Here is a 27927-nt window from a genome sequence, read left to right as displayed (position 1 = left end):
TTTCCGGAGAAGAAGAAGAAAGTACAGAGTCGCCTTGGCAGCTGGAATCTGAGACCAGAGTCAAGTACTTCCTCTGATAGCCCTCACCTCACCTCTTCTATCAGCTGGCAGAGCCACTGGGCTCCCAGTGTGTGGCTCACTGTTTGCCTTAGGCTTCCTGAAATTCCTGCCCACTCCTCTCTCTTGTGCAGTGCTTCCACACAAGTCTTTGGGTGTGTGGTCAGGGGCAGCTGCACATCTTTAGTGAAAGTGCTGAATGCACAGGAATCCTTGGCCAAAAGTTTTCCTAGGCTTATTTGTGAAGAAGTAGCAATCACTTACTGGCTTTTGTCTAGGTTTGGGAAAACAGTTATGTACCCTAGAGGCCTAAGGTGGGGAAAGAGTGGAATGGGGCCATTTCTTTAATGAGGAGCCAGGGGTGGTCCTGCACCACTGCTCCCTTTTTGTCCCATTCCTCTGTCAACAGTTACTAGGGGAGTGGAAGATAATGAATCCCATGGATAGCCTTAGTGGCCCAGGGCTATTGCATCTCTTTGTATTTACCTGCCAGTTCTTGGGATAGACAAAGAATCTCATACAGCCTCTGGAGGGAACTTCTAATTACACTAACACACTCTTCTTGTCCCTGTTGTTTTCAATTCTTGAGATCATACAATTCCAGAGGGACCAGCTCTGCCTTGTGTGACATTTGGGTAAACTTCAACCACTGAGGAATTTTTCCCCTTCAGGGAACCTATTGAGTGTCAGTTAAGTGCCTCACTCTTAATTGGGTTTGGAGAATAAAGATTGATAAGAGATGGTGCTGCCCTTATGGGAGTACAGATCTAGGGGAGAGAGAGATCAACAGTAAACCAGAGAGCTGGTATGACAACAGAATCCACGGGGAGGCCCCAAGGAGGGCAATCAGGAAGAGTCACAGAAGAGATGGCGGAACCTGAGTGCAGAAGGCTTATGCGAGTTTACACGCAGGCCTGAGTAAGCATGCCACTCCTGATTGCAAGAGGGATAGAGGAATGGACAATATATCACATTCTGGAGATCAAAGATCTTTGAAGTAGGAGGCAAAGCCGGAGTGTTGTTGGGACATTGTATGACAAACATAAGTATGTTAATGTCAGTCTCAGTTTCATTGTTAATTCGAAACTGATACAAATCCACTGACATTTGATAACAATTTGCAGTTGAGCCAGGTAACTGGTATCCTATTAAGGAGTGGGATGAAGGGGGCCTGTTTCTATTAGCTTTTGTTGCATGACCTCCATTTCCTTGGTTTACAGTTTGCTGGTTGACATTCTGGGCTGTGCTCGGCTGGTGGGGCATTCTCTCTCCTGTCTGGCATGGGGGTTGCTTGTTCTTCACTCAAGATCTCCCTAGTGGTCTGAGTAGGGCCTGTTTACACATTGCTGGGGAATCTAGAAAGTCACAAGCTCCACTGCACAAGCAAGAAAACACTTGGCAAGCCCCTGTGTGTGTCAGCTTTGCTTGCATGCCCTGGTGCACTGCAGCCACTTGGGTGAGCCTAGAATGAAAGGGCAGAGTTAACAGAAGTGGCGTGGGTGCAAGGAAGGGGAGATATCACAGCCTTTCTTTTTTGTGATTGGCCACAAGGCCTCCATATTTCTACTGCATGAGTCCAATTGAGAGGGAACCACCTTATTGACATGTAGGAAATTCACCTACATGTCAAACTCCACAGTTGACCAGCTGCCTACCTCTTTAAGTTTATGTAATTAAGTAGAACTGGCACATGTACCTATCTGCACAGTAGGCCTAGTTCTTTATGTTGACCACTTCTGCATGTTGACCAGTTTGTTACAGTCCCTTGGGTGGTCGACTTACAGAGGTTCTACTATATTTAAAAGATACAAATTTTGGCCTTTCCATCCCCATGATATCACCACAGGATAGCAAACTCCCCAAAGTTTCCTCATGTGCCTTTGTAATTCCTCCAGTACATTCCCAAGTGACCAACAGTCTGCTTTTGAGTGGGAGTGGGTCCAGCTTCTGGTGCTTTATTCCTTTATTGAAGAGCTCAAACCACATTTTTCTGTGAAGATCAGGGCCTGACTTCTAACCACTGGTTTCCTTTTTCTCCCCCTCAATCCTTTCCTCACCACTGAGACTGCCCACAGTGGAGGTCTTATTTTGTCCTCTAGCAGAAGAAGCTGAGCTGCAACTATCTGGGCCCTTATTTGGAGTCCTTCAAGTGTTTCTTTGGAAACTACATGTTGGAAAGAGCCACATGGAGTGTTCTAGAGGTGGAAACAGAGCAGAATGTGCACAGGTGGAAGAAAATTAGGTTTATGATTCTGAGAAGCTTATCCTAGAATCACCCCAGCACACCAAAGAACCTTGTTCTCGTCCTCTAGAGTTCTGAGATCACTAGAAATGTTTATTCAATAAGTGCACTTTGGTATTTCTTCTATTCTGAACGGAAGGCCTCCTTTTCCATGTTAGGGCCTTGTGACAGAGACTGGTATCTTCAGGCCACTCTCTTCTGGGCTATAGGACAACCAAGGTCTTCCCTTACAATTTTTCCCTCTTTATTTTCCTTTCCTTGACGTACCTGGGTTGTAGGTACCCCTGGTTCTCATCCAGGGGTGATGTGGCAATATCTGGAGTCATTTTTGGTGGCTGCAACATGATGGGGATTGGAGGGTGCTGCTAGTATCTATTGCGTTAAGGTCACAGATGCTGCTAGATGTTCTACAAGGTATAGGGCAGCCTGCACCGTAAAGAATTATCTGGCTGCAAATGTCAACAGTGCCCAGGGAAACCCTGTGGTAGAGGAATTGTTTCTAGACAAGGATATTATGGGTAAAGACGGAGGATGATCGGCTACTGCTCTAAGTTTGTTAGGATGGTCATCTTGGCCTTACCTAATTATGTCCAGGTCACCAGGACCACGGATTCCATTCCATAGAGTGGACGGAAGCTAAGACCTTATTGCTCTGAATAAAGCGCACTTTTCCCCACTGTAGCAATCAGTTTGTATCTCGTGTTCCGACACCTGCAGGGAAGAATGCAGGTGGGCAGAGGTGCAGGGTCCTGCCAAGAGATCCGTGTCTTTTGGCACAAGTAAACGAATAAATGCTGTGTTCACAAATATGTCCATGATTTAGTTGAGAATCTTTACATGAGACACTTGATATTAATTTTCCACAATCACTTCAACAATCATTTACAAGTGAAGAATCTGAAGCTGCTTAGGGATAAATGTAAATATCCTAATAAAAGATGAAGTTAAAACTGAAATATTTCAATGTTTCCCAGTCCAAATCCCATGCTCATCAAGAGAGTTCAACAGTCCTCAGCTCAACCCAGGGCCGTTTTTTATTTTTTGCTTAGTTTGAGAGACTATTCGTAAAAGAAACCTTGTCCTCTCGGTTCCCTGTTCTAGGGAGTCCTTGTTCAGGGCCACTTCTGCCCACTTCCTTCCTTAGTCTCTATGTCTGGGAAAGTTATTTCCTGGACTCCTCAGGTCTAGTGTCTAGCATGCAGTGCTCCTAAGCCTGTTGAGAGCACTAAACTTTGCGCTGGGCACTTTCTCCTATATGACTTCCTGGGTGCCCTGAGCCTGGACTAGGGTGCTATCCTATCCAACCTGTGCTCTTACTAGTCACAGTTTTTCCAACTCTATTCTGCTGTTAAGGGATTCTTTCCCAGTCTCACTCTACCCCCTATGGCAGGACAAGCTATTATAGTTAAAGGAAAAGAAGAGTACCTGGCTGGCTTGCAATCTCTTTTCACCTTTGTATGGTCACAGACCCTTATGGATCTTGTGATGGCTAACATAGGCTGCTTATGCCAGACACTGTTCTGGATCTCTCTCTTTCTCCCTTTCCCTCCCTCCCCATTCTCCTCTCTCTTTTATCTTCTTTCCCTCCCTCCCTCCGTCTCTCCTCTCTTTTCTCTTTCTCCAGGGTCTTGCTATATTGCCCAGGTTAGGCTCAAATTCATGGACCCAGGGGATCCTTCTCCTTTAGACTCCAGCATAGCTGTGACTACACCCAGCTGTTCTGGAGTCTTTTATGTGAAACAGTTATCCCCACTACAAGTCTTCAAAAAAGATAAAGAGGTCCCCCCCTTACCCACAGTTTTGGTTTCAGTTACCTGTGGTCAGCCATGATTTGAAAATATTAAGTGGAAAATTTCAAATATAAATAATTCATAAGTTTTGAAATTTGCTACATGTTGTTCTAAGTAATGTGATGAAATTTCAATGTTGCCCTGCTTTGCAGGGCACAGATTATTCCCTTATCCAGCATCTCCACACTGTCTGCATCCCTGCCTGTTAGTCACTTGGTTATCAGATCCACTACCATGGTGTTACAGTGCTTGTGTTCAGGTAATTTTTGTTTTTATGTATTAATGGCCCTTAAGTGGAAGAGTAATGATGCTGGCAGTTAAAATATGCTAAAGAAAAGCCATAAAGTGCTTCCTTAAGTGGGAACTTGGTAAGTTCCCACCTATAGGCTACAACGTAGGGGTATATGGCACTTTCCTAAGTGAAGCACTCAACTACAACCCAGACTTTGGACTTTTTACTTTATAAATGCAAAGAATGTAATCTAATCATATGTACCCTCATATTAACCTGTAAAAAAAAAGTGAATGTTTTGTACTTAATAATGAAAGAAAAATATTGTATGTTGAGGTTGCTAGGATTTATACTAAGAACACATCTACCGGTGAAATTGTGAAAGAGGAAAATGAAATTTATGCTGGTTTTACTATTACACTTAAAATTATAAAAATTATGCCTGTGGTGTGTGATAGTTGCTTTTTGAAAATGGAAAGAGCATTAAATTTGCAGGCAGAATTCATGGACATGTTCTGATTAAGAGCAGTTGTGTTTAGTACATCCACAAGGGGCCTTGGAAGGTATCCCCTGCAGATAAGGGGGGGACTACTGTATTGTCATCCTTAGTATTACAGATGAGAATAAAGAGGCACAGAGAATTTAGGTAACTTGCCCAAGATCCAATAGCAAATGATGAAGAGAGGTTTGAGCCCAGAGAGCCCTCTTAACCACTATGCTCTGCTGCCCCTCATAATATATGTTATGAAAACTACAATGAGTATGACGATGGTGTTTAGGCTTCTCTGAAGAGTTGACAGTTATTTACAGCTTAAATTGTGAGAAATCAGACATAAAGTTTTGGGGAAATGTAGGGCTGGCAAGGAAAACAACGAGCAAATTGCTTTGGACTTTTATGTCTGATCTGCTGGTTTATACAGATTGACAAAGACCAGAATTTTCTTTCTCTTAAAATAGACCTAAAGCATTTTCTTATGAAAGTCATCAGAATAGGTCAATGACAATCACCAAAGCAAGATTCAGTAAATAAAATTTTATGGGGAGAGGGAGGTCAATATAAAACAGTTTACAAACTGAGATCAAGGAAAAGAATTGCCAAGCAGGCATGGTGCTAGAAAGTAGAGCATAACTGAGCCAGTGATGTGCAAATGTGTGTTGTCACTCCCACTCTCTTTCCTCCCTTGCTGCATTTCATTGATTTCTCCTCCCTTGATGTTTGTAAGTGTCTCTATCCTTGAAATAATATATTTTCATGAGAATTCTAGTTACAGATTGGCTACCTTTCATTTTCCTCAGTAGATGATGAGCCTTTCGAAGTGCTCCTTCAAGTTTATGTTCAGGCTGGGAATGATTTTTTTCTAGTATATCACAAATGGTATTTCTTTTCTATATATTACATAGGCATGTAACTGGTTCAGTTATTAGCACTCTGGATCTCTGCTGTCCATCCTCGACTTCCATTATCTCACTGAGAGCAAGCTCCTCTGCCGAAAAGTCTCCTGAGAGCCCTTTTCATGTCCCTGTTCCTCAGGCTGTAGATGAAGGGGTTCAGCATGGGGACCACAGTGTACATCACTGAGGTTATGGAATCTCTTCTGGAGGGCTGGGATGTTCCAGACGTTAGGTAGACTGCAAGGCCTGCACCATAGAACAAACAGACAATAGAGAGGTGCGACCCACAGGTGGAAAAGGCTTTGTACTTTCCTCCAGCAGAGGAAATGCCCATTATGGAGGAGATGATTCTAGAATAAGAAAAAACAATCCCAGTCAGGGGAATAACACCCAGCAGACCAGATAGAAGATATAGCAGGATGTCATTAAAAAGGTTATCAGAGCAGGTGAGCTTGAGGATCTGAGCAAGTTCACAGAAGAAATGGGGGTTTCTGTTTCTTTGCAGGACAGCCTCAAAACTAACAAACCTTGCAGCAGAGAATATGTCAGGCTAATTAACCAGGAAAGCAGAAGCAAAAGACCACAAAGATGAGGATGCATGATGACCTTGTAGTGCAGGGGGTGACAAATGGCCACAAAACGGTCATAGGCCATCACAGTCAGTAGCAAACTATCTAGCCCTGCAAAAATCATGAAAAAACACATCTGGATGAGGCAGCCTTTGTATGTGATGGCTTTGCTCTGCGTCTGGATGTTCACTAACATCTTGGGCACTGTGGTGGAGGTGAAACAGATGTCAACAAAGGACAGGTTGGAGAGGAAGAAGTACATAGGGGTGTGCAGGTGGGAGTCAGAGATGACGGCCAGGATGATGAGCAGGTTTCCGAGCACAGTGACCAGGTACATGTAAAAGAACAGCCCAAAGAGGACAGGCTGTAGGTCCATATCCTCTGAAAGTCCCAGAAGGATGAATTTTGAAATAGGCGTTTGGTTCCCTGATTCCATAGTAATAACTTATGGAAAGAGGTAAGCATAATGTTAAAACAATGATAAAATAGGAATGTACTATACATTGTCAATCTCATTCCCTCACAAAGATTTATGTTTTATCTAAGTGCTTCACTTTCTTTAGCTGACCAAAATCTCTTAAATACTACCGTCCACTCATGGCATCTACCGCTATTCCCTGGAATGCCTGTCTTTATTTTTTTTTTATTAGATTATAACTGCGTACATTACTGCAATTATGGGGTACAATGTGCTGACTCTATATACAATCTAGAATGTTCACATCAAACTGGTCAACATATCATTCACCTCACTTATTCAATTCTTGGGTTTAGACATTTATACTCTACTTTTAATATATTTGACATGTACACTTACAATATACACAGTAGGTGAGGTCTCACCAATTATCTTACCACCACCCATTCCCCCTCCTTATCCCCTCCCCCTCCTCTTTTCTTCTTCTTTCTGGGCTATAATCATGTTTTATCTTTCATATGAAAGTGTGGGTGGTTATATATTGATTTCATAATAGTATTGAGTACATTGGGTATTTGTTTTTCCATTTTTGAGATACTTTACTAAAAAGAATATGATCCAGCTCCATCCACGTGAACATAAAAGAGGTAAAGTCTCCTTTTTTTATGGCTGCATAATATTCCATGGTATACATATACCACAGTTTGTTAATCCATTCATGGGTCGGTGGGCACTTGGGCTGCCTCCATGACTTGGCAATTATGAATTGGGCCGCAGTAAACATTCTCGTGCAAATGTCTTTGTTGTAGAGTGATGTTGGGTCATATATACCTAGTAGAGGAATTGCAGGATCGAACGACAGGTGTACTTTTAGTTCCCTAAGTGTTCTCCAAACTTCTTTCCAGAAGGGACGTATTAGTTTGCATTCCTACCAGCAGTGCAGAAGTGTTCCCTTCTCTCCATATCCCCACCAACATCTGTAGTTTTGGGATTTTATTATGTGAGCTATTCTTACTGAGTTAGATGATATCTTAAAGTGGTTTTGATTTGCATTTCTCTGATGATTAAAGATGAAGAGTCAAGGCATTACTCAGAAATAAAAACAAATCAGGAGGAATCACCCTACCAGACTTTAGGCTATACTATAAATCTATAGTGATCAAAACAGTATGGTACTGGCACAAAAATAGGTTGATGTATGGAACAGAATAGAGAACCAAATGATGAACCCAGCTACTTATCACCATTTGATCTTTGCTAAGCCTATCAAAAACATAAATTAGGGGAAAGGTTCCCTATTTAACAAATGGTGCTGGGTGAATTGGCTGGCAACCTGTAGAAGACAAACTGGACACACACCTTTCATCATTAACAAAAATTGACTCTCCTTAGATAAAAGTTTTAAACTTAAGACATGAAACTATTAAGATACTGGGAGAGAGTACAGGGTAAACACTTGAAGAAATTGGCTGGGGAGAATACTTAATGAGGAGGACACCCTGGGCAATTGAAGCAACACCAAAAATACATTACTGGAATCTGATCAAACTAAAAAGCTTCTGCACAGCCAAGAATAGTGAGTAAAGCAAGCTGACTGCACTTAGAATGGGAGAGGATATTTGTAGGTTATATTTCTGACAAAGCTTTGATAACCAGAATCCACAGAGAACTTAAACTTATTAACAAGAAAAGAACAAGTGATCCCATTTTGGCAAAAGACTTGAAAAGAAGCTTCTCCAAAGAAGAAAGGAGCATGGTCTACAGACACAAGAAGGAATGCCTGTCTTTAAAATGCAGAGATCTTACATAGTCCTGCCTTGTAACTATTCCATTAATGCTGTATGATTCCTGTGAAGGGGATGTTATCCTTGTGAACGTCTCTCTTCTGCCTTGTAGATATGGTCCGTCTGAATCCCAGGGAAATTTTAGAAAACAGAGACAGATCACTGGGGGTTGCAGAACTGATGTTTTACTGTCCTCATGCTATTGGCCAGTAACCTGAAACAGGCTATTCTCTTTTCTCAAGTTTAATTCAGAGAAGGGCATTGTGCAAAGATTGTACATTATTCCTCCATTATTATAGTAACTTATTCATGACTGCCCCAATTTATCCCACCACCACAATCATAGTGATTGATGTTTCATAATATGCTTTCCTTCCAGAGACCAAGTCAGATCCTCCACTGTACATCCTGCCTATTTGTGTTGTAGCTCTTAAGTGCCTTACTTTTCTATTTCATTTTTATTTCTTATCCCAGGCACCTATTACAGTATCTGGTACAGAAATGATTCTCTGCAAATATTAGTTGAGTGAATAGTAGATTAGAAAAAATTTTTAGGGTAGAGATTTCCATCTCATAAAACCCCTTACCAAGGACAAAGATACCATTTATTAAGAAGGCTAGTCTACTGAACATAAAGAAAATGAAAGCCTTCTCACTTTTTATCCTATTAAAATAAATCTTTATCATTTCTGATTGATGAAATTAGGGATTTTACTCTTTTATTTCTGGTTAGGTTGGCCAAAGGTTTATCTATTTTCTTGACCTTTTCAAAAAACCAACTTTTTGACTCATTGATCTGTTGTATAATTCTTTTATTTTCAATTTCATTTAATTCTGTTCTAATTTTGGTTATTTCTTTTCTTCTTCTGGGTTTGGGGTTGAAATATTCTTCTTTTTCCAATTGCTTGAGATGTCCCATTAAGTTGTTGATTTCCTCTCTTTCCATTCTTTTGAGGAAGGCTTTCAGTGCTATAAATTTTCCTCTTAGGACTGTCTTTGCGGTGTCCCAGAGGTTCTGGTAATTCGTGTCTTCATTATTGTTTTGTTCCAAAAATTTGGTAATTTCCTTCTTAATCTCATCTATGACCCAGCTATCATTCAGCATAAGGTTATTTAGTTTCTGTGATTTTCCATGAGTATGCAGATACCTGTTGTTACTGAGTTCAACTTTTATTCCATGATGGTCTGAGAAAATACAAGGAATTATTTCTATTCTTTTAAATTTGCTGAGTTTAGCCTTGTGACCTAAGCTGTGATCAATTTTGGAGGATGTTTCATGGGCTGATGTTAAGTATGTGTATTCAGTTTTGTTAGGATGAAATTTTCTGATGTTGACATCGATGTGGAGAAAAGGGAACACTTCTGCACTGCTGGTGGGAATTCAAGCTAGTACGTTCCTTTTGGAAAGAATTTTGGAGAACACTTAGGGATCTAAATGTAGATCTGCAGTTTGATCCTGCAATTTTTCTACAAGGTGTATGTGCAAAAGACTAAAAATCACTTGGCAACAAAGATATTTGCACCAGATTGTTCATTGCAGCTCAGTTCATAATTGCCAAGTCATGGAAGAAGCCCAAGTGTCCATCGACCCTTGGATTAATAAATTAGGAATTTATTAAATTAAATGGATTAATAAATTATGAGATATATATATATATACACACCATGGAATACTGTGCAGCGTTAAAAAAAGGTGGAGACTTTACCTCTTTTTTGTTTACATGGATGGAGCTGGAAAATATTCTTTTTAGTAAAGTATCTCAGGAATGGAAAAAAAAATCCGATGTACTCAGTACTACTATAAAACCAATTTATAATCACACTTTCATATGAAAGATGAATCACAACTATAGCCCAGGATCTGAAGGAGGGAAGGGGAGGGAGATGAGAAAGGAGGAGGGTGGTTCAATAGAGGGAGGGTTAATGGTGGGGCCACACCTATGGAGCATATTGCAAGGGTACAAGTCAAATCTATCAAGCGTTGAACATAAATGTCTTAACACTGTGATTAAGTAAATGAGGTGAAAGCTATGTTAATTAGTAGGATATAAGCACTCCAGTTTGTATAAATAATCAACACATTGAATCCCACAAAGGCATAAATGTATTTATGATCGATGTATATATGACTTAATAAAAACTAAATAAAACAAATCTTAAAAAAAATTATTTATTTAAGCCTGAGTCTCACTTTGTCACCCAGGCTGGAGTGCAGTGGCTTAATGATAGCTCACTGCAGCCTCAAACTGGGAGGCTCAAGTGATCCTCCTACCTCAGCCTCCCCGGGTAGCTGGGACTACTAGTGTGTGCCACCATAGCCAACACATTTTAAGTTTTTTTGTACAGATGGGGTCTCACTGTGTTGCCCAGGCTGGGGCTCAAATTCCTAGCTTCAAGTGATCCTTCTTAGCTTCTTGATGTTCTGGGATTACAGGCATGAGTCACCACACCTGGCATACAAATAAGTCTTAATTTCTGTTTGAATATTAGGTCTGTGCCATAAGAGAGTGTTAATAAACTCAGAGACAGTTATATTTAATTTCATTATACATATAGTATGTAAGAAAAAGTTCCACCTTTTCAGTCAAAATATGCATTATGGTCTTAGTTCCTCTCTTTGAAGATCATATATCTTTGCCTTGATAATGTTTAAATATTTGAGAACCTCTAACTGACTGTTTATTTCCCCTCATTTTCTTTCTTTCTTTCTTTCTTTCTTCTTTTTTTTGTAAGACAGAGTCTCATTATGTCACTCTTTGTAGAATGCTATGGCATCACAGCTCACAGCAACCTTAAACTCTTGGGCTTAAGGTGATCCTCTTGTTTTAGCCTCCCAAGTAGCTGGGACTACAGGCACCTGCCACAATGCCTGGCTGTTTTTTGTTGCAGTTGTCACTGTTAGTCTGGCCTGGACTCGAATCCCCCAGCCTTGGTGTATGTGGCTGGCACCATAACCACTGTGCTATGGGCGCCAGCTCCCTCATTTACTCCTCAATTAATTGTCTACTATATGCCAGGCACTGGATTAGAGCTAAGAATAAAAAGGTAAGAGTCATGGGCTCTGCTTTCTGGGAGCTTTGAGAACCATGCCTTAGACTCTCCAGTAGTAATCATTCTAATTCAAGACCCTTATGATCTACTTGAAAATAGTGAATCATAAATGCTTTAGGAATATTAACTTGTCAATCTTAAGGAATATTCTATTAACTTAGTTAAAAATCCAAGAAAGTTTGTAGAAAAAGATTAACAATGACATTGGCAACTTTAAAATGCATCATAGAGATAAGTAGATAGGTCAATGAAACAAATAGGATAGTTGAGAAAACAAACACTAGCCAATATGAAAATTTAGTTCACAGTATAGATGTATCGTAAGTCAATCCAAAAAAGGTAAGTAATATTTATTTTTTTGAGACAGGATTTACTTTATCACCGTTGGTAGAGTACCATAGCATCTTAGCTCACAGCAACCTCCAGTTCTTGGGCTGAAGTGATCTTGCCTTAGCCTCCCAAGTAGCAGGGACTACAGGCACCTGCCACAATACCTAGCTAGATAAATGATGTTTAAAAAAATGGTGCTTAGGAAATTCCCAAATAAATAATAGAAAAGAGAGTGACTGGAAAAACCAAAATCAGAACACTTTTTTTTTTTCGAGACAGTCTCTCTATGTTACCCTGGGTAGAGTGCTGTGGCATCACAGTTCACAGCAATCTCAAACTCTTGGGCTTAAGTGATTCTGTTGCCTCAGCCTCTCAAGTAGATGGGACTACAGGCACCCACCACAATGCCTGGCTATTTTTTTGTTGTAGTTGTTATTATTGTAGTTTGGCAGGCTCTGGTGTATGTGGCCAGGATCCTAGCCACTGAGCTACAGATGCTGAGCCCAAAACACTTTTAGAAATGAATATAGATAATATATTTATATGACCTCTTCAGGTGTGCAAAGTTCTAAGCAGAAGAGCAGTGAAAGAAATCACAAAGGAATAATCAGTGATTTAAGGTATAGTAGAACTTCTGTAAGTTGCCCATTCAGGGGATAGTAACAAACTGGTCAACATATGGATGTGGTCAACATAAGGAACTAGGCCCAATATACTGATGTGTACATGTGGTGCATGTCTGGTCTATGAAAATTAGGTCAACTTAAGGAGGTGGCCAATGTAGGGAGATGGCCAACTAAGGAGATTCTACTGTATTAATAGATAAATAGATAAAATAAATTATTTGTTTCTCAAATAACATAAAATAGCATTAAAAGACAAAGTAAAGCCTGAGGGAGGGAGAATTTATAACATATAAGAAAATATAAAAGTGTGGTAACTTGGAGGCATAGCATGGTGGCTGACGGAATAGACGTTTAGGTCAACTCTCCTGGAACAACAGGTGAGAGTGAATGTGCTAAATCATTCCCAGCGTGGAATATTGGTGTGGACAGGCAGTTTGGGGTGTGCAGCAAAGTGGCGGATTGCTGGACTTGAAGTGTAATCTGGAGCTGTGGAGACTGCCAGGAAAATTTCTGTGTAAGTAGTGGGCTGCGGCAACCAGCCCCCCCCACCCCCCCGCCCCCAGCCCAGAGGATTACAATTCTCAGTTTGTGGGGAAACTAGGTGTCGTGTGGAAAGATTGGTGAAGGGTGGACTCCTGAGTGGAATTTGGCGGCCAGATAGGGGTGCTGTCTGGAGTGGCACCACCAGGACTAGGTGGTGGGACAGACACTTAGATGGGGGAAGATCAAAACAGACATGTTTTGAAATTTGGGCAATGGCAACTGCCACAGGCACTTTTTTGCCTGGGCCAGGTGCTGCAATTTGAGTCTCACCAGCAGGCAACCATCCTGCACCCAAGCAGGGAGAGGATATCCTGCACTTCATGGGAGCTATTGCAGGGAGAATTTGAGACCCGTGGAATCAACAGTTGGGCAGAGTCTAAGTGCCAAGCCAGTAGCCAGGCAACCACCAAGAACAGTGTAAGCAGGGAATCTGGTATAAGCCTGGGAACCACTCATGGAGCCACCTACTGTCCAGAAAGTATATTGCAACATAAATATATTCCTGCTAAAGTTAATCCCTACAGCATACATATAGTCGTTTCTCTCTCTCTCTCTGGGTGTGTGTGTGTGTATGAATAATATTGTTATTGTTGGTACCTTTTTTCTTTTTTCGTTGCTTGTTCTTTTTGCTCTTTTGCGTCATTTTCTTTTCTTTCTTGTAGGAGTTAATGTTAATTTTTTAAAATTATTATCAATACTATTTCTTTTCTTCCCTTTTTATGATTGCTGTGAGTGCTTACATTAGGCTACATCTCTCTTTTTGGATTTTTTTGTCTGTTTATTTGTTTTTGATTGTGCATCTGTGTGCATGTGTGTCTGGTTGCTTTTTTGTTTATTTGTTCATTTTGTTTCAACGTGTCTTGTATTTGCTAAATCCTTGGGTTGGCTATTTTCCCTAACTCCAATTTTTACATTCAACTAGAATAAGGGGGCTTGGCAGTGCCTGTGGCTCAAGGAGTAGGGCGCCAGCCCCATATACTAGGGTTCAAACCCAGCCCAGGCCAAAAACTGCAACCAAAAAAAAAGAATAAAGGGATATGGGGGGTGATGACTTTCTGGAGCCAGCTTTCAACAGAAGCTCCAGTTCAGAGGGAGAGATAATGGCCAGAAAGAACCAAAAAGGCAAAGAACAAAGCCAAAGGGTGGGAGCTGAGCTGAGAGAAGAGAGAGATAATTGCATGTCTTCTCTGCTGAGGCAAGCTGCAACTCTAAGAAAACACATTTCAGGTACAGAACTCATTCCAAAGAAGATGTATGTCTGTCCCCTCCCCCAAGAGAGTTGCTTGCTTGCTGTGGGATCTCTTACTACTGAGTGGTGAACTGAGGTTCTCTTCTCTCACACCACTGGAGCGACTTGCTGGAAGCTGTGACTCCTTCTACAGAGAGTCCTTGCTGTGAGCCTGAGAATTCTCTTGGCAGAAAGTTTGAACAAATATTTTCCCTGCCACCTTGAACTTTCAGTCCACCCTTGCCCCTGTGCCTGGTGGTCTAGAAGTCCAACCCCTGCAGAGACCAGAATGTCTTCATTTCTTGGCTAGGACTGGGCATTGCATGGATGGCAGCAGTGCAGCTATGCTGTATCTGTGAATCCAGTAACAGTGCTGATAGGCACAGAAGGGAAGGTGTCTGACCTCGCTCTGAGAAAGTGCAACTCAGCAGCAGGTGGAGGCTTGGGTCTCTGTGCAATGGGTGGAGACTTGGGAACTGCTGAAGTGAGGGAACCCAAGTGGAGACACCTCCCACCCAGCATCAGCATAAATAAAGTAATCCCACTTGGGTCTAATTTTGGAGAGTCACCTCCCCAAATCTGTGGACAGCCAGAGGGAGCCAGACCTTGCCCTATAGGAATACCAGAGCTGCAGAGTAGCGGGGGCAAAGGTGCTGTGGCTGAGGGAGAAATACATTTGCTGTCTTTATACCCTCAGGTTTAGACTGAGCTCGGGTGGAACACTCCCCAGTTGCCATTGAGTACCTAAGGCAGGCAGGTTTCACCTCCCCTTGCCAGCTGGTGGCAGAAGGTGGTGGCCAGGCTGAGGAGGCATTGCCTTTACTTTGACTCTGGCAGGTGCAAAGCCCTGGCACATTTGCTTATTGGACAGAACTGGGCCATAGAGACTGGGTTAACAGAGACTGGTTGTGGAGTTACCAGAGACTGGTGGTGAATGAGGTGCAAGGTGGGGAAAGAGGCATCAGACCCCTTGGTCCAAACCTTCTACTGGACAGGTCCTTTGACTCCCCAGAGTACTGAAGTGAGCCACACTGGAGCTGCCAGTAGACCCCTGCTATCTAGTTGCTGGAGACCTTTTGAACTCTTCCATTAGAGAGTGGGTGCTGACTAGGACAATTGGTTTTGAACTTTTGAACTGGATGAATCATCTGAGGACCCTCCAAGCTGGTACCCTGATTCTGTTGTAGTGGGAAGGTTTGACTTTCGTCTTCCAGTTGCAGCCTATGGGAAGCAGGATGTCTTAGTTGCTTATATTTCTCCACAGCTGAGACTTCAACCCAGTGTCACTGATTCACTAGGATTGGACAGAGATCAGCTGAATACAAGACAGGGCCACCTAGCCCCACCACACCAAGCAAGTCTCCAGAGTCTCAGGCTGTAGTACTGTATGCGTCCTTTGCAAAGCTGTAGGGGAAAAGCTGCAGTCACCAGTTCCAGCTCTTTGGTAAAGGGCTAGTTAACCACAATCCCAGAAGTCCCCAATCTAATTTCACCTTACGTGTTGATCTAGCCAAATGGTGAAAAACCATCATGGGATGGAATCAGCAGAAACACTCTGGCAACATGAATAATCAGAGCAGATCAACTCCCCCAAGGAACAACAAAGCAGACACACCAGAGGATCCCATTCATAAACAGATGGCTGAGATGTGAGAAATAGAATTTAGAATTTGGATTGCAAATAAGATTAACAGAATGGAAGTAAGTTAGAATTAGAAATTCTAGGAATAATTCAAAAGTTGTCTCACGAATTCAATGAATTCAAAGACAAAATCACCAAAGATTTTGACACATTGAGAAAAGAAGTTGCAGCCTTCCAAGATATGAGAAATACAGTAGAATCCCTCAATAACAGAATGAAGCAGGCAGAAGAAGGATTTCTAACATCAAAGACAAAGCTTTTGAATGCTCCCAAATGCTCAAAGAGGAAGAGAAATGGAGAGCAAAAAAGGATCCTTCTCTCAGAGAGCTCTGGGATAATTCCAAGAAAACTACTGTTTGCCTTATAGGAATTTTTTTTTTTTTTTTGTAGAGACAGAGTCTCACTGTACCACCCTCAGGTAGAGTGCCGTAGCATCACACGGCTCACAGCAACCTCTAACTCTTGGGCTTACGCGATTCTCTTGCCTCAGCCTCCCGAGCAGCTGGGACTACAGACGCCCGCCACAACGCCCGGCTATTTTTTTGTTGCAGTTTGGCCGGGGCTGGGTTTGAACCCGCCACCCTCAGCATATGGGGCTGGCACCCTACTCACTGAACCACAGGCGCTGCCCAACCTTATAGGAATTTCTAAAGGCAATGAGGTTGCTTTCAAAGGGCCAGATGCTCTACTCCAAGAGATAATTGAGGAGAACTTCCCAAACATGGCAAGAGATACTGAAATCCAGATAGCAGACACTTTCAGAACCTCAGCATGACTCAAACCAAATAAAGCATCTCCCAGACGTATTATAATTAACTTCACCAAAGTTAATATGAAGGAGAAAATACTGCAAGCAGCCAGACATAAGAAAACCATAAACTACAAGGGGAAGAATATTAGAATGACTGCAGATCTCTCTGCTGAAACTTTTCAAGCCAGAAGAAGATGGTCATCTAACTCCAACCTCCTAAAACAAAACAATTTTCAACCCAGCATCCTGTATCCAGCTAAACTGAGTTTCATTTATGATGGAGAAGTTAAATACTTTAATGACATTCACATGCTGAAGAAATTTTCCACAACTAAACCAGCTCTCTAGGATCTTCTCAGACCCATCCTCCACAATGACCAGCATAATTCTTTACCACTAGAGTAAACTCACTCAGAAATTTTTGATCAAATTCTAACTTCCACAGTGGTGAAAGGAAAAGAGAGAGGGCTTTTGAAATCCCCAAATATTACCAGGCTTATCACTACTCTCAATTAGTGAGAATGGCTTAAATTGCTCTCTAAAGAGGCACAGGTTGGCTGACTGGATACAAAACTCAGGCCAGATATCTTCTGCATACAAGAATTTGTCTTACCTTAAAAGATAAACATAGACTCGGGGTGAAGGGATGGTCATCTATAATTCAGGCAAATGGAAATCAGAAAAAAAGCAGGAGTTGCAATTTTATTTGCAGATACAATAGGCTTTAAACCAACAAAAGTAAGTAAAGACAAGGATGATCACTTTATATTTGTTAAGGGAAATGCTCAACACGATGAGATTTCAATTATTAATATTTATGCACCCAACCAGAATGCACCTCAATTTATAAGAGAGACTCTAACTGACATGAACAACTTTGATTTCCTTTACCACTATAATAGTCAGAGATTTTTAACACCCCTTTGGCTGTGTTGGAAAGATCCTCCAATAAGAAACTAAGCAAAGAAATTTTAGACTTAAAATTAACCATTCCACATTTGGATTTAATAGACATCTACAGAACATTTCATCCTAACAAAACTGAATATACATTCTTATCATCGGTGCATGGAACATCCTCCAAAATTGATCACATTTTTCGTCACAAGGCTAACCTCAGCAAATTAAAAAAAATAGAAATTACTCCTTGTATCTTCTTGGACCATCATGGAATAAAAGTTGAACTCAGTAACAACAGGAATCTGCAAACTCACACAAAGACATGGAAACTAAATAATCTTATGCTAAATGATAGCTGGGTCATAGATGAGATTAAGAAAGAGATTACCAAATTTTTGGAACAAAATGATAATGAAGACATGAACTACCAGAACCTATGGGATACTTCAAAGGCAGTCCTAAGAGGACAATTTATAGCATTGCAAACCTTCTTCAAAAGAATGGAAAGAGAGGAAATCAACAACTTAATGGGACATCTTAAGCAATTGGAAAAGGAAGAACATTCCAACCCCAAACCCAGCAGAAGAAAAGAAATAACCAAAATTAGAGCAGAATTAAATGAAATTGAAAATAAAAGAATTATGCAACAGATCAATGAGTGAAAAAGTTGGTTTTTTGAAAAGGTTAAGAAAATAGATAAACCTTTGGCTAACCTAACCAGAAATTAAAGGGTAAAATCCCTAATTTCATCAATCAGAAATGACAGAGATGAGATAACCACAGACTCCACAGAAATTCAAAAAATTCTTAATGAATATTACAAAAAACTCTATTTGCAGAAATATGAAAATCTGAAGGAAATTGACAAATACTTGGAAGCATGCCACCTTCCTAGACTTAGCCAGGAAGAAGTGGAAATGTTGAACAGGCATATATCAAGTTCTGAAATGGCATCAACTATACAGAATCTTCCCAAAAAGAAAAGTCTGGGACCAGATGGCTTCACATCAGAATTCTGACAAACCTTTAAAGAGGATCTAGTACTCACATTATTTAACCTTTTCCAAAACATAGAAAAAGAAGGAATACTTCCCAACACATTCTATGAGGCAAACATCACCCTGCTCCCCAAGCCAGGAAAAGGCCCAACAAGTAAAGAAAAGTACAGACTAATATCTCTAATGAATATTGATGCAAAAATATTCAATGAGATCCTAGCAAACAGAATCCAGCAACACATCACATAAATTTTACACTATGACCAAGTGGGTTTTATCCCAGAGTCTCAAGGATGGTTCAATATACTATATATAAATATAATTCATCAGATAAACGAATTAAAACAAAGACCATATGATTCTCTCAATTGATGCAGAAAAGTCTTTCGATAATATCAAGCATCCTTTCATGATCAGAACACTTAAGAAAATAGGTATAGAAGAGACATTTCTTAAACTGATAGAAGCCATCTACAGCAAACCTACAGCCAATATTATATTGAATGGAATAAAATTGAAAACATTTCCACTCAGATCAGGAACCATGCAAGGTTGCCCACTGTCTCCACTGCTTTTCAACATTGTAATGGAAGTCTTAGCGATTGCAATCAGGCAAGACATGGTGATCAAGGGTATCCATATAGGGTCAGAGGAGATCAAACTTTCACTCTTGGCAGATGATATGATTGTATATCTGGAAAACTCCAGGGTCTCAACTACAAAACTTTTAGAAGTGATCAAGGAATACAGCAGCATCTCAGGCTAATTCTACTCATAAATCAGTAGCATTCATACATACCAAGACTAGTCAAGCTGAAAAAACAGTCATGGACTCTATTCCCTTTACAGTAGTGCCAAAGAAAATAAAATATCTGGAAGTGTACCTAAGAAAGGATGCGAAAAATCTCTATAAAGAGAACTATGAAACTCTGAGAAAAGAAATAGTTGAAGATGTCAACAAGTGAAGAATCAACATTGTTAAAATGTCCATACTACCCAAAGCAACCTATAAATTTAGTACAATCCCTATTAAAGCACCTGTGTCATACTTTAAAGATCTGGAAAAACTAGTACTTCATTTTATATGAACATGGAAAATACCTTGAATAGCTAAGACATTCTAAGAAATAAAAACAAATCAGGAGGAATCATACTAGCAGACTTCAGACTATACTGTAAATCTATAGTGACCAAAACAGCATGGTACTGGCACAAAAATAGAGCAGTAGATGTATGGAACAGAACTGAGAACCAAGAGATGAACCCAGACACTTATCATCATTTGATCTTTGATAAGACTATCAAAAATATAAACTGAGGGAAAGACTCCTATTTAACAAATGGTGCTGGGTGAATTGGATGGTGACTTGTAGAAGACTGAAACTGGACCGACACCTTTCACCATTAACAAAAATTGACTGTCACTGGGTAAAAGCCTTAAACTTAAGACATGAAACCATGAAGATTCTTGGAGTGAGTGCAGGGTAAACACTTGAAGGAATTAGCCTGGGAGAAAATGTCATGAGGAGGACCCCCCAAGGCAATTGAATCAATATAAAAAATTCTTTACTGGGATCTGATCAAACTAAAAAGCTTCTGCACTGGCAAGAACACAGTAAGTAAAGCAAGTAGAGAACCCTCAAAATGAGAGAGGATATTTGCAGGTTATGTTTCTGACAAAGGTCTGATAACCAGAATCCACAGAGAACTCAAACTTATTAATAAGAAAAGAACACGTGATCCCATTTCACTATGGGCAAGAGATTTGAACAGAAGCTTCTGTGAAAAAGACAGGTACATGGCCTACAGACACATGAAAAAAATGTTTCGTCATCTTTAATCATCAGAGAAATGAAAATCAAAACCAGTTTGAGATACCATCTAATTCCATTAAGATTAGCCCACATAACATAATCCAAAAACTACAGATGTTGGCATGGATGTGGAGAAAAGGCAACACTTCTACACTGCTGGTGGAAATGCAAGCTAATACATTCTTTTTGGAAAGAAGTTTAGAGAACACTTAGGGATCTAAAAATAGACCTGCCATTGGATCCTGCAATTCCACTACTAGGAGTATATCCAAAAGACCAAAAATCAGTTTTCAGAAAGATATTTGCACCATATTATTCATTGCAGTTCGATTTGTAATAGCCAAGTCATGGAAGAAGCCCATGTACCCATCAACACATGAATGGATTAATAAGTTGTTGTATATGTATACCATGGAATACTATGCAGCCTTAAAAAAGATTGAGCCTTTACCTATTTTATGTTTACGTGGATGGACCTGGAACACATTCTCCTAAGTAAAGTATCTGAAGAATGGCAGAAAAAGTATCCAATGTACTCAGTACTTCTATGAAACCAATTCATATTTACTCACACTTTCTTATGAAAGTTAGATCACAACTATAGCCCGGGATGAAGGAGAGAAATTGAGTGGGAAGGGAGGGGTGTAGAGTTTGATACAGGGAGGGTAAATGGTGGGATCACACCTATGGAGCATATTATAAGGGTACAAGTCAAATCTATCAAGTATAGAACATACATGTCTTAACACAATAACCAAGTAAATGAGGCATAAGCTGTATTAATTAGTTTGATGTAAGCATTCCAAATTGTATAAAAAAATCAACACATTGCACCCCACATATGCATAAATGTATTCATGATCTATGTGTATATGACTTAATAAAAAGAAGTGTGGTAACTTGGTATAATAGCTTTTAATGACAGTAAAAAACAAATAGAAAAAATAAAAATAAAGCCAAATACAAGTGAATAAAAACATGAAAAAGTGCCAATCAGTGAAAACCAAATTAATCCAAGAAATAAATGTCACTTTTTATAGATTTCATTTTTTAGACTATCCACCAACGCTGCTTTAATTCATGTTCCCATAATCTCTCCTCCAGGCTACAAATATGTTGACCCCCTTCTGGTCCATTCTCTAGGGTGACATCATTGTGTGAATCTTCAAAATATCTGTTATAGCCCTCCAGAAGAAAGCCCAAACTCCAAGGCCCTCCATAACCTTGCCTTGTTGTTTAGCTCCCCATCTCATCCACTACACTCCTCAAGTCTTCTAATCCATTGAGAGGAAGTTACAACTTTTAAATGAGGCAAAAGAATGATTGCATTTTCTTTCAGTAATACACTGAAGCATTATCTGATTGATAGGTCTGCCTAACTCTTTCCTTCTCTCAGGGAAAAGTTCCGTTTGTTTGCTTGGGCTGTGATGCCATGCCAACTCAAAGGGGATTACTAAATTGCAATTTTTGTTTTGTCCAATAGAGATGAAAATTTTCTTTGTTCAGTTAAAAAGATTAATCCAAAGGTTATGGTTTAATGCCCTGTGTGATATTTCCATCTGGCAGAAAAAAATAACTCCAAAGGTTATGAGTTCATTTTCCTGTATTTCTGCATCAAACTTGGAAAACTCATTTCATCATTCCTTTCCTGACTAAACAAACTCTTTTTCCTCAAAGGCTCTGCAGTCTAACTCTACTTTCCTGCTGGTTCTCTCATTAGTGATTTAAATATGCCTTTGACATATTTACATATTTTTGCAGAGAATCATGCTTTTAAGGCTTAGAAAATTACAGTTTGATATTAGATACTCATGTCTTACAATTCTGGGAACATCCTGTGAGGTTCATAGATTTGGGTTTTGGCCCTCAGGCCCCCTAAACTGGAGTTCTATTTTGTCCCACATTCACCTGGAAACGTTCTATCTTTCCCTCCATACTTGGTCCTAACTTCTTCACTGACATCTCCAGGCAGCACTGACCACCATCCTTTGACCTCCACCATACCTCGTGGAAAAATGAACTACACATGGATCAAGTGTATGTTTGGGTCTGGATTTTTTATTTCTCTAGAAAAGCAAGATGTAATGGTTCCTTTTTTTTTTTTAACTTATCTATTTTTTGGCTTTTTTTTTTTTTAGAGACAGTGTCTCACTTTATCACCCTCCATAGAGTGCCATGGCATCACAGCTCACAGCAACATCCAACTCCTGGGCTTAGGCGATTCTCTTGCCTCAGCCTCTTGAGTAGCTGGGACTACAGGCACCCACCACAATGCCTGGCTATTTTCTGTTGCAGTTTGGCTGGGGTGGGTTTGAACCTGCCACCCTTGGTATATGGGGCCAGTGCCCTACCCGCTGAGCCATGGAACCCTACCCAAACTTACCTATTTTTTTAATGGATAAGTAAAAATTGCATGTACAGGGTGGCCATACATTTTGTGTGCAATTTAAACTATCGGTCTATTATAGAATTTTTTTATAAAATAGTTGTCTATATGGACATCCTCTATTTATGGTGTACAATATGATATTTTGATATATGGACATCATGCAATGGCTAAAATAAGTGATTTAATGTCAGCATTACCTCATATACTTGTCTTTTTGCCTGTGAAAATATGGTCATGCCTGAGTCACTTAATGACAAGGATGTATTCAGAGGAATGCACAACTTCCTCACTGCATGAATGTCATAGAGTGCACTTACGCAAACCTATATGGTATAGCTTGAAGGACTCAATTGCTCAGTGAAAACAAGTAAAAATAGATGGTAGAGCCTATTACCTATCTAGGCTACACTGGACTGTGAACCTGTACAGCATGTCATTTCTGAGTCCTGTTGGCAATTGTAACACAATGAGAAGTACAGTAGAACCTCTGTAAGTTGACCACCCATGGGACTGTAAAAAGCTGGTCAATATATGGAGGTGGGCAACATAAGGAACTAGGCCTACTATACTGATCCGTACATGTGGTGCATGTCTGGCTATGAAAATTAGGTCAACTCAAAGAAGTGGGTAGGGAGGTGGTCACCTATGGAGAATCTACCATATTTGTGGCTCTAAACATAGAAAAGGTACAGTAAGAATATGGCATCATAATCTAAGGGGCTGACCATCATGTGTGTGTCTATCTATTAATCAAAATCTCATCAAGCAGAGCATGACTGTACTTTTTTAGGTGCAGGTCCTAGCTCAGTGTTAGACACCAGGAAGAAGCTATATAGATGTGGAAATGTCCCTTCAATGAACAAAATAGTTGGAGGTGGGAAGGAGGAGATGTTCAAGTAAGTGGGGAAAGGGTTATAAGTGGAAAGCCCGGAATCTGAGAGGCACCAGATTGAGCGAGAGTGAGACTTTGTCTCTATTAAAATAGAAAGACTAGCTGGGCATTGTGGCAAGCACCTGTAGTCCCAGCTACTTGTCAGGCTGAGGCAGGAGTATCGCTTGAAGCTAGAAGGTTGATATTGCTGTGCACTGTGATGCCATGCCACTCTAACCTGGGTGACAAAGTGAGGCTGTCTCAAAAAGAAAAGGAAAAGAAAAAAGAAGAAGAAACTGAGGCAGAGTTGTAGCCTGGCCCCTTGAGATTTTAGTAACTTGGCATTTTTAATGGCTGAAGAAATGTAAACTTGGACTTGGCCTTTGGTTGTTTTGCTCAAGGTAGCTGCTTGCTTTATCCCGAGTACCTTTTGCTTTCAGAGCAATTATTAACTATGGATCCATTATTTCTTCATTGAAGAGGAGGAGATAACTCCCCAGAGTCAGGAAGAGAATCTGTGAGTTTGTTTTGAGGAATAAATGACAATTCCTGAAAAAGCAGTGACTTACCTGCTAATGCTGCTCAGAAGTTTGGTTACTCAAGGTGTTATCTGAGATGGAAAATTCAGAGACTTCCCTCTACCTTACCCCAGCCCCACATGAAAGCTTCCTGCTTCATCTTTGTGGGAAGGCAGATCTGAGAGGTTTTCTCTCTCGTCTTCTCACTTTGGCCAGAATGAATAAACCTTTTTCTATCATTGGTGGCATGGTGTTTGCTTTTAACTGCACGTTGGATAAACAAGCCTGAAACTGGGGTTCTGCAAGACAGTAAAAGGACAGAAAGAGGTAGAGATAAGAATATGATATCTTTACTTAGAGATAGAGATAAGAATATAAGGTGTATGTTCTCTCAAGCCCTTTCCAGAGTGGATTTTCTCTCTAAATCTTTGACTCTCCAGCAGGAAAGTCCAGACCACATGTAAAAACTTCTATCCCTTCGGCGGTGCCTGTGGCTCAGTGAATAGGGCGCCAGCCCCATGTGCCGAGGGTGGCAGGTTCAAACCCAGCCCCGGCCAAACTGCAATAAAAAAAAAAATAGCCGGGTGTTGTGGCGGGCGCCTGTAGTCCCAGCTGCTGGGGAGGCTGAGGCAAGAGAATCGCGTAAGCCCAAGAGTAGAGGTTGCTGTGAGCCGTGTGATGCTACAGCACTCTACCCGAGGGCGGTACAGTGAGACTCTGTCTCTACAAAAAAAAAAAAAAAACTTCTATCCCTTCTTACCTCTTTGCCATGGCACTTTCTTTGTTTTTCTGAGGTGGTGTCTTGTATGTTGTCCTGGCTAGCCTCAAACCCCTAGGCTAAAGCAATCCTCCTGCCTCAGGCTCCTGAGTAGCTGGGATTGCCATGGCACTTTCTGAGCAAAGATAGAGCATCATCACAATTCTGAAGTTTGGGTCTTATTATCTTTGCTTCTCCCAATGAAGGACAAATAAGGACAGCACCATGCCCCCCAGAGGGACAGAGACAAAGAGCCAAGCAGGGGACCCAGGGCCAGCCTGACACCTGGGGTAGCCCAGGGGCATTTCTTCCCAGCCTGGGATAGGTGAGCTGGAAGCAAAAGGCACAGGGTTATTATTTGGGGTCTGAATCCCTTTGCTTGTCATTAAATAAATTGCTGTTTTGACTGTCTATATCTGGAGATCTCCCTTCTTGAGGGCCAAGGGAATTATCTATTCTGCTGTGTTTATCCACTCTGAGCAGAATTAGAGCCACAGGTATGATCTGTCCCCTCAACTGCTCCAACTCCCACTGGGCCTTTTTTATCTTCCTAAAGCAATTCCTCTCCTCTTGGGTATGACCTGTGGGATACCTACTTTCCTGTCAGGAAAATATTACTCCATCTCCATTCTCTTAGCAAGTCAAAGGATTAAGAAACGCTTTTGAATGCCAGCAGTGGTGCTTCATACTTGTATTCCCAGCACTTTGGAAGGCTGAGTTATGGGGAGCACTTGAGGCCAGGAGTTAGAGACCAGGCTGGGAAACATAGAAAGACCCTGTCTGTACAAAAAATATGAAAAACAAATTAACCATCTGTGCTGGCACACAGTTGTTTAAGGAAGCAGTGAGCTATAATTGCACCATGGCATTCCAGCCCGGGTGACAGAGCAAGATCCTGTCGCTAACAAAACAAAACATAAAATAAACACCTTTAGTCAAATTTTGCCCAGTGTCCGGATCCTTCTCCAAGATTTCTATGGATGCCTGTGGACCATGATTTGGAATAAAAATCAAGGCAGTGTAGGAAGAGTTGGGGAGGAAAGGTAGTTTGCTGCAGAGACACCAGAGTAACAGAGCTATGAGCTTGACCACACTTAGGCTTAAAAAGGGGTGTAGGTTGTGAACTAGACTAAAATCCTGAGTTCCACTCCCACCATACCCTTTGCTACCAAGTAAACAAACCCGCTTTTGGCCAAGGGAATCACAGAAAATCCTTAAAATCGAGTTCCTGAAGGGAAGGGAAGAGAGGTGGGACACATGTTGGACAGTAAGATACTAAATTGTTAATAGGACCTAAGGCCATGCAGGGCAAAGTTTAAATTATCTGCAGACCATCAACTTGGCTAAGTTGGTATATTGTGGCTTGATTAACAAACTTCTGTATCTTGAAACATTCCAAGCCTTTGAACAATGGAGTAGTGTATATTGACCTAATGGGTGTGTCTTTATCCTGCACACCCCTCCCATTGTCCCCCATTCTTACTTTCCAATGTCTTTTACACCACTTTAGGATCATGTAACCCCTTGTTTAGCTCCTGCTTATTAGTGAACATATGTGATGTTTGTCTTTCTATTTCTAGAATACTTCTCTCAGGATAATGTTCTCCACTTCTATCCAACATGCTGCAAAAGTCATTGTATCGTTCCTTATTATGGCTGAGTGTACTCCATGGGTGTGTGTATGTGTGTGTACATATACTGTATACATGTATATACACTACTTTTTATTTATTCCCTCATCGGTCAATGGGCACTTGGGTTGATTCCATGTCTTTGCAATTGGGAACTGTGCTGTGATAAACATTTAAGTGCAGGTGTTCTTTTTTGTTTTCTTGAGACAGAATTTTGTTCTCTTGCCCTGGCTAGAGTGCAGTGGTGTCATTGTAGCTCACTGTGACCTCAGACTCCTGGGACCAGGCAGTCCTCCTGCATGGCCTTAGGTCCTGTTAACAATTTAGTATCTTACTATCTCCCTAGTAAGTGGGACCTCAGCCATGTACCACCATGCCTGGCAATTTTTTTCTACTTTTACTCTCAAGCAATCCTCCTGCATTACCCTTCTACAGTGCTAGGATTAGAGGCATAAGCCACAATGTCCAGCCACAGGTGTAATAAAATGATTTCTTTTCCTTTAGGTAGATGCCCCATAGTGGCTTGCTGGATCAAATTTTAGGTCCACTTTTAGTTCTTTGAGGGATCTTCCTACTGTTTTCCCTTGAGATTTTGCTAGTTTGCAATCCCGCTAGCAGTGTCTAAGCATTCCTTTTTCACTGCATCCACACATACATTTATTTTTACAAAAATTTTTAATGATGGCCATTCTGATAGGGATAAGGTGACATTTCATTCCTCATTGTACTTTTTTTTTTTTGGTTAAATCATAGCTGTGTACATTAGTGCAATCAAGGGGTTCAATGTGCTGGTTTCATATGCAATCTGAAATATTCTCATCAAACTGTTCAATGTAGCCTTCATGGCATTTTCTTAGTTATTGTATGTAGACATTTGTATTCTGCCTTTAGTAAGTTTCACCTGTACTCATTCTAAGTTGCACCATAGATGTGGCCCCACCCATTACCCTCGCTCCACGCTAACCTCCTCCCTCCCTTCCCCTTCCTTGGTCCTTTTCCTATAGTCTTGTGCTATAGTTGGGTTATAGCCTTCATGTGAAAGCTATAATTTATCTTCATACTAGGGCTGAGTACATTGGATAATTTTTCTTCCATTCCTGAGATACTTTGCTAAGAAGAATATGTTCCAGCTCCATCCATGTAAACATGAAAGAGGTAAAGTCTCCATCTTTCTTTAAGGCTGCATAATATTCCATGGTATACATGTACCACAATTTGCTAGTCCATTCGTGGGTCAATGGGCACTTGGGCTTCTTCCATGACTTAGCAATTATGAATTGGGCTGCAATAAACATTCTGGTACACATGTCTTTGTTATATTGTGACTTTTTTTAAATTAAATCATAGCTGTGTACATTAATATGATCATGGGGCACCATACACTTGGTTCACAG

The 27927-nt window shown here is 40.7% G+C and overlaps 1 pseudogene; it reads right to left on the bottom strand.

Moving 5' to 3' along the window:
- Nucleotides 1-5786: 5786 nt before the first annotated feature.
- On the bottom strand, nt 5787-6718 carry LOC128580950 (olfactory receptor 7A5-like; annotated as a pseudogene).
- Nucleotides 6719-27927: the final 21209 nt, after the last annotated feature.

Source organism: Nycticebus coucang, chromosome 3, assembly GCF_027406575.1.
Source record: "Nycticebus coucang isolate mNycCou1 chromosome 3, mNycCou1.pri, whole genome shotgun sequence".
NCBI lineage: Eukaryota > Metazoa > Chordata > Mammalia > Primates > Lorisidae > Nycticebus > Nycticebus coucang.
Note: the sequence above shows the minus strand (reverse complement) of the source record. Positions and strands in the feature narration are given on the sequence as shown.